Genomic DNA, 8102 nt, shown 5'->3' on the forward strand with positions numbered 1-8102 from the left:
TAGATAAATCCATATAATCACATATGGTTTATGTGGACAAATTTCAATTTTGTGTTCTCGATTAAACATTTTTTTTATGTATTTAACACATGTGATTATATATATTTAATCAAATATGATTTATGTGCATAAGATTCATTTTCGTGTTCTCGATTCAATATTTTTTCTTGGTCCATTTCATTAATGTGTAATTAAATACATTTAATCACATATGGTTTATTTGGAAAAAAATGAATCTTGTCCATATAAATCATATGTGCTTGAATATATATAATCACATGTGATTATATGCACAAGCACAATATTGAATCAAGAACATATAAACAAATAATTGTCCACAATAATCATATGTTAGTAAATACACATAATCAATATGGTTATATACACGAGAACAACTATTAAAACAAAAGCGTGAACAAATATTTTCCACATACATCATATGTGATTATATACATATAATCACATGTGATTAAAATACACGGGACCAACTAATGAATCGAAAATGCGAAATGAATATTGTCCATATAAATCATATGTAATTAAAACATATAATCACATGTGATTATATGTATCTTATCACATATGATATATGTGAACAAGATTCATTTTCTTTATTCTCATGTATTTAATCACATGTGATTATATGAATCTAATCACATATGATTTATATGGACAATATTGTTTTTTGTGTATTTAATCACATATGATTTATGTGGAAAATCTTGATTTCATTGTTCTTGTGTATTTAGTCACATGTCATTATTTGTATTTAATCACATATGATTTATATGGACAATTTTTTTTTTGTGTTCTCAATTAAATATTTGCTCTTGTGTATTTAATCACATGTGATTATATGCATTTAATTACATATCATTTATGGGGACAAGATTCATTTTTGAATTCTCGATTGAATAGCTATTCTTTATCCACAACAATCATATGTGATTAAATACATATAATCACATGTGATTAAATAAATGAAGAACATTTAATAAATAGAAAACACAAAAACGAATATTGTTCATATAAATCGTATGTGATTGGATTCATCATACATACAATCATATGTGTACACGAGAACAACAATAAAAAATGCGAGAAAAAAAATCTTTTCTGCATACATCATATGTGATTAGATACATATAATCACATATGACTAAATACACGGGACCAACTAATGAATCAAAAATACGAAATGAATATTGTCCACATAAATATATGTGATTAAAATATATGATCACATGTGATTAAATACACGAGAACAACTATTAAATCAATAACGAGAAAATGAATCTTGTCCACATTAATCACATATGATTAAATACATGAGACCAACTATTAAATCGAAATAATATACATGTGATTAAATACATTATCGCGTTATCGATTTAATAATTGTTCTTTGTCAACGTTAATCATATGTTATTAAATACATCTAGTAATGTGTGATTATATATATATATATCTGGTCACATATGATTTATATGGACCAAAAGAATCTTGCTAATATAAATCATATGTGATTAGATATATAATCACATATGATTATATACACGAGAACAACTATTGAATAAAAAACACAAAATCTTTTTCCACATTAATCACATGATTAAATATAATATAATCAAATTTGATTAAATAAATGAGAAAATCATTGAATGGAGAACATGAAATTGAATATTGTCTATATAAATCATATGCGATTAGATACATATAATCATATATGATTATACGTATTTAATCACATGTAGTTTATATGACTAAATACATATAATCAAACATGATTTAGGTAATTATATACATTCAATCATATTTAGTTGCAAATAGTAGATGGTGGTGATATGAGGGAGATGGGTGGTGGTGGGCGGTACTTAAGGTAGGGGAGGGTGGTGGTGATAGGTGGTGATGGTGGTGGTCATGGTCATAGGTGGTGGATGACGGGGGTCATGGATGATAATTGGTTTATGGTTGTTGTGGGTGGTGGGTGGTGGTGAAGGGTGGTTTGGGTGACCGATGGTGGGTGGTTCAGTGGTGATGGTGTTGATATGTGGGTGATTTATGGTGGTAGTGATGGGTGGTGGTTGCATGTGGTAATCGTGGTGGAGGTGAATAGTGGTGGTGGGTGGTGACTGGTGATTGTGGTAGGTGCTGATGGTGTTGGTGGGTGGCGGTGATGGGTGGTGGTGATGATGGGTGGTGGAGGAAGTGATGAAAGCGGGTGGTGGTGATAGGTGGTTAGCGGCAGGTGATGGTGGTGATAGGTGATGGTGGTGAGGGTGGTGGGAGTGGTGTAGAGGTGGAGGTGGGTGGTGGATGATGGGTGGTGGTGGTGATGTGTGGTGGGTGGGGTATTGGTGATGGGTGGTGGAGGCGGGTGATGGTGATTGGTGGTGTTGATAGTTAGGTGGTGGTGCGGATGGTAATAGGGATAGTAGTGACGGGTGGTAGTGGCGGGTGCTGGTAGTGATAGTGGGTGGTGGTGGTGCTGGGTGGTCGAGGTGGTGGTGAAGGGTGGTAGTAGTGGGTGGTAGTGGTGGAGGTGATGGAGAGTGGTGGTGGGTTGGTGGTTGTGATGGTTATGGATTTATGGGTGGTAGCGGGTGGTGGTAGTGGTGGTGGTGGGTGATGGTGGTGGGTGATGGTGGTGGTGGCGGGTAGTGGTGATAGTGGTGGAGGTGGGTGGTGGTGATGGGTGGATGGGTAGTGGTGGTGATGGTGGGTGGTGGTGGTGGTGGTTGGTGGGGATAGGTGGGTGGTGGTGCTGGTGGGTGGTGAGGGTGGTAGTGGCGGGTGATACTGGTGGCAGGTGATGCTGGTGGTGGTGGCGGGTGGTGGAGGTGGGTAGTGGTGGTGGGTTGTAGGTTGGGGTGATAGGTGGTTGGCAGTGGTGATGGGTAGTGGGTGGTTGGTGAGTGATGGGTAATGGTGGTTGGTGGGCGGATGGTGGTGGTTGGTGGTTAGTGGGTGGTGATGGGTGGTGGGTAGTGATGATGGTGGGTGGTATTGGTGGTGGGTGGTGGTAGATGGTGTTGTTGGTTGATGAGTTTATTTATTTATTTATTATTTTTAACTATTTTTTGACTTATATGAATACTATTTTATACTTTTAATAAAAAAAAATTGTGTGGTCCAGAGTTGTTCTCAAATGTTTTCGAAATAAGAAATATTCTCGATTGAACGATCGCTCTTCTCTCTCTCTCTCTCACACACTTTATATATATATATATATATATATATATATATATATATATATATATATATATATATATATATATATATATATATATATATATATATATATAATGGGATGATCAATAGAAAATGTATAAACTTAAAAAAACTGTAGATACAAAAAAAAAACTAAATAAAATACATAAAAAAATACTTGGAGACTTTTTTTTGACATTATAAATAAAAAAATCGCATATCTACGTACATTTTCGTTGATTTTTTTTTAAAAATGATATATATTTTTAAATTTTTAATTTTTTTCAGCGAATATATATATATATATATATATATATATATAATACTTCGAAATATCTAATATTTTTGAACTTTATAAACATTAAAATTATATATATATATATATATATATATATATATATATATATATATATATATATATATATATATATATATATATATATATATATGGTCCGGTTCGTGTGAGGACTCATTTTAAAGTGAGTACTCGTGATGACACGTTAAAAAAATTGAAAAAAAATACAAATCATAAAATCGAGCATAGTCCTATATCTGGAAGAAAAAAAAATTGGAATTTTTTTTTGCATCATTAAAATTGAATCATGTATCATAAAAGTTGAATAATGGATCATAAAAATGATCAATGTTTCAATTTAAATGATCCAATTTTGTTTTTTTATAATTATTTTTCTCTCCGATGTAGTACTATGCTCGATTTTATGATTTGTATTTTTTTTAGATTTTTTTTTAATTTTTTAAAGGTGTCCTTACGAGTTATCATTTTAAAAAGAGTCCTCACCCGATCCTGTTTATATATATAGTAGGTTATAGCCCGTGGAAACCACGGTTACAAAAATAAATAAATTTTTATAATAAAAAATCATAATTATTAATCAATTATTTTCAATAAATTATTAATTAAGATATTTACATAATTTTATTTTATATAAAATTATAGTCATTTATTCAAATAAATATGCAATTCACATATTGGTGTCTAAAAATATAGTCTGGTTTATGTCTCTTTTAAAGTAAACAAATTGGTGTTTAAAAAAGTATAAAACATTTATCAATTCTCAGTTTATGTACTTTTACTAACTATGTATAAGAGAAGTTCTAAAAAACATTTTTTTTAAATAATGTAAAATATAATTAAATGTCGTTATAATTTTTGTACTGTTATAATTTTATATTTCCCACTAAATACTAATGAATCATATGTAAATCTTTGGTTTTGAAAATGAGTATTCTTAATGCTTAAATATTAAAGGATGATCGAAGTTATAATCATTTAATTTTGTTATCACTTTATAGTGATAAATTGAAGAATGATAGAAAATAGAGGATTCTATCAATACCACAAATACCACAACTTACTATAATGGACATAAAATAAAAGCCATAGTTTAGGATACCCAAACAACAACAAATCAACAAAAAGTACAGGTCTATTTTATGAGTTTTAGACTGATTTCAAAGTGGAAAACATATATGGGCCTGACTGAAGATCTTTATGTTCATTAAAGCTTGATGGTTTATCCTGCAAATAGTAAGAACACAAAACCTACTTTACAGTAAATTAAACATGTTTGTATGTAATGTTTTACAAGAAAATCAATAAATAGTAATAAGATAACCAAAGAACTTGCAAGGTTCCGACATACATGCACAATTTTTAAACCCTACTTGAAAATCTAAAATTTCACTTGGTAAAGGTTATGTTCAATCAAATTTGTAGACAGGGAAGAGGGGCTTACAAACACGAGAAGAACATTGGAATATTGTCCATTTCATTCCATTTCTTCATGTGGAATTCAGCTCCTGCCTTCCATATTGACATGTTCAAGACGATATGAAAGCATACAACCCACCAATAACCTATATTATAACCTATATTATGTAATCACCACCGTTTTCTTTGAAACTTCAGTAAAAAATTACATTTAATATTGTCCATGGTTCCTGGTACAAAAAAGTAATTACATTAGCCAAGGCATATAAATCCATAAAATATTTTATATAGTTCCTAATAAAAAGTATTTTTTCACTTTTAGACATGATAACTAAGATACCATTAGAATTAAACATATATACATGATAAATTGCAAAAAAATACAAACATATCTACATTATGTTTGACTTTTATTTAATATAACATCATAAAACAAATAAATCTTAAGTATTTATTATATGTTTGATTTATGTGTTGTGTTTGTACAAACTAATGACATCATTATGCGGAAAGAAAAAGAACATCATTAAGCATCTAAAACACAATGTGGTCAAATACCTTACATTTATGGAAACATTATTAACCTGTTTCTTTTAAAGCTAGTGTTGAAATGAAGACCAGTCGATTAAGAAACTCATGTGGGCAGACCGACAGACCATGAGAACCGATAATGCAGAAAATGTATTCCCTCTTAGATTTTTTAAAAATAAAACAACAATGCGACATAAAGAAGTTTCCAAAACAAAGATGGGTTAATTGAAGAACTAAAGAGAGTCAATTTCCTCTTTGGCCAAACTTACCCATACCAATCTGCAAACCAATCCAATAATAAGGTGATAGCAAGGTTAATATAACATCAACTTAACACTCTAATACTCTATAAATGAAACATAAGACGCTTACCCACAATAATGGGATACCAATTTGTTAGCATGACTAATAATATTAGAGATCAATAAACACAATATGAATCCAACCTCATCTGTCAAATCAATAAACATAGTAGTCATGAATTCAAACTAAATTTTACATGTTCTTTCAAGCATTTCATCAAACAGTTGGTATGCATCTTCAATCCTCCCAACTTTGATACACAAAAAAGAATCTTGATAATCCATAAATTAGTTTTATTATCTTTTCACAGGCCAGGTTTGTTAAGAAAAAGCAAAACTGATCAATTTCCCGAATCTATTTTAGAGTTAGGTGGTTGGAAATTAATAAAAAAAATCCAAAAATACCCAAATCTGGGGTTTGATTTATGTAACAAAGAACTCCAAATTTTCAAGAGGACGGATAAACCAAGAAAGAGAATTGAACTGATACGAAGAAGAAGAAGAATAAGGTGGGAGAATACTGATACCTTAGGTTTAAGAAGAAAGGCGGCGATTTTACTGTGTTTAGACTATTATTTGGCTGATACATTGACTGATGCAATCGTCTGAGTTTCGAAGGTCCGAATCGGATGACTGATGTTGGTGGGGCAGTCGGCTGTGAATCGTGGACTGGTGGAGATAGTGATTAGAAAGGCGGTGTTGAGATGATCTATTGCTTTTTGCGTTCGAGTTATGTATGAAATAGAAGAAGCCCTAGTCAACCAGATTCAAATTTGGATATGATCTGCATGCTGATTTATTGCGATTTTTATGATATATTAAAGAAGATATTGCTGATTTTAAGGAACGAATGCTATCAAAATGAATGGAGATACGCGATAGAGGTAGACTATACTTTCAGCGGGAAACAAAATTAAAAGGTGGCTAGGAGTCTGACACGTGGCATCTTGCTTGTGTATAAGATGGACAAGTGGCGTTTAAGGGAGGTTTTTATTAAGTATGAAGATATATATATATATATATATATATATATATATATATATATATATATATATGTATAGATACATGATCGAGTGATGACTCTTTTTAAAGTGAATATGTGGCTGTCATGTACCTAATGTTAGATATAGAACAATAAAAAACTACACAGTTTTTAACAAAATGCAATCAAATCTTTCTACCATCTTTTTTACATCCTCTAGAGCTTATGCTAAGCTTTGTATATATTTTTATGGAATTTTATAAGTTTAATTTTGCACCACAAACCATGTATAATAATATTTTATCAACTACTTGTAGGTTTCCAAATTGAAATTTAATACAGAAAACTAAATTGAAAGATTGAAATTGTTCATTAAAACCCACTAAACCTCTTTCCATAAACCATCATAGAAAAACCATACAAGTATACATACGATTGGTATTGAAGGAAGTTATGAAACCTACTAGAGGTCTAATAAAAAACACATTTCAAATAGATAGATATTGGGAATGAATCACGAAATCAAATATAATATGAGTTCAAAGGCAATAGAAAGACTAACAATGAAAGAAAAATGTGTTTTTTTAATCAAAATGAAGTCAATTTTGATGGTTCTAAGAAGGAAAATTTTGGTACGAAGGTAAGAAATTTTTTATACACATATTTTTTTAGCAAAAAAATGAAATGAATCATTAGATGATTCAAAAGTAAGATGATTCACACGAAAAAATTCCGAAAAAAACACCTTCATGATTCATTTTTAGGTAAAATCAAGAAAAAAAAATTCACTTTTATGACAATTTTAATTAATATCAACAAAATAATCGTAAAAATGAATCATCGAAATGTTTTTTCAGGATTTTTTTTGGTGAATCATTTTATTATTGATTTCTCTAGTGATTCATTTGTTTTGTTCGCCAAAAATATTAGCCGAAAAAAAATTTCTTAATTTCCTACCAAAAAAAATTTGTTACCGGATCTATATCCTATATATATATATATATATATATATATATATATATATATATATATATATATATATATATATATATATATATATATATATAGGGGTGAGATCAGTTGACAACACATAGTTTCCCGAGAACCCGAGAACTAAAGGTGGAGTGTTAGATCAAAATTAACTCATTGAGGGCATGATCGTCATCTTGCAAATCTCATTTAATATTTAATTTTTTGTGTTATTGGAAAATATTAATAAAAATGTCTAAAAATTAGCATTATAAATCAAATTTTCGGATTTTTTTAATATAAATAAGAAATTTTGATTTTTAAAAAAAAAATGCATTTTTTATATTTTTTTAGAAAACATGATTTTTTTTTTAAA

The 8102-nt window shown here is 30.1% G+C and overlaps 1 long non-coding RNA gene across 1 annotated transcript; it reads right to left on the minus strand.

Annotated features, from left to right (window-relative positions):
* Positions 1–4763: 4763 nt before the first annotated feature.
* LOC145141035 (uncharacterized) lies at positions 4764–6641 on the minus strand. The gene is made up of 2 exons (XR_013722409.1): positions 6303–6641; positions 4764–5172 (listed from the first exon to the last, which is right to left on the minus strand). It is a non-coding gene; the product is annotated as an uncharacterized LOC145141035 (long non-coding RNA).
* Between the last annotated feature and the right edge of the window lie 1461 nt (positions 6642–8102).

The sequence above is a fragment of the Lactuca virosa genome, chromosome 9, assembly GCF_052849685.1.
Source record: "Lactuca virosa cultivar CGN04683 chromosome 9, Lactuca_virosa_CGN04683_v6, whole genome shotgun sequence".
NCBI classification, from domain to species: domain Eukaryota; kingdom Viridiplantae; phylum Streptophyta; class Magnoliopsida; order Asterales; family Asteraceae; genus Lactuca; species Lactuca virosa.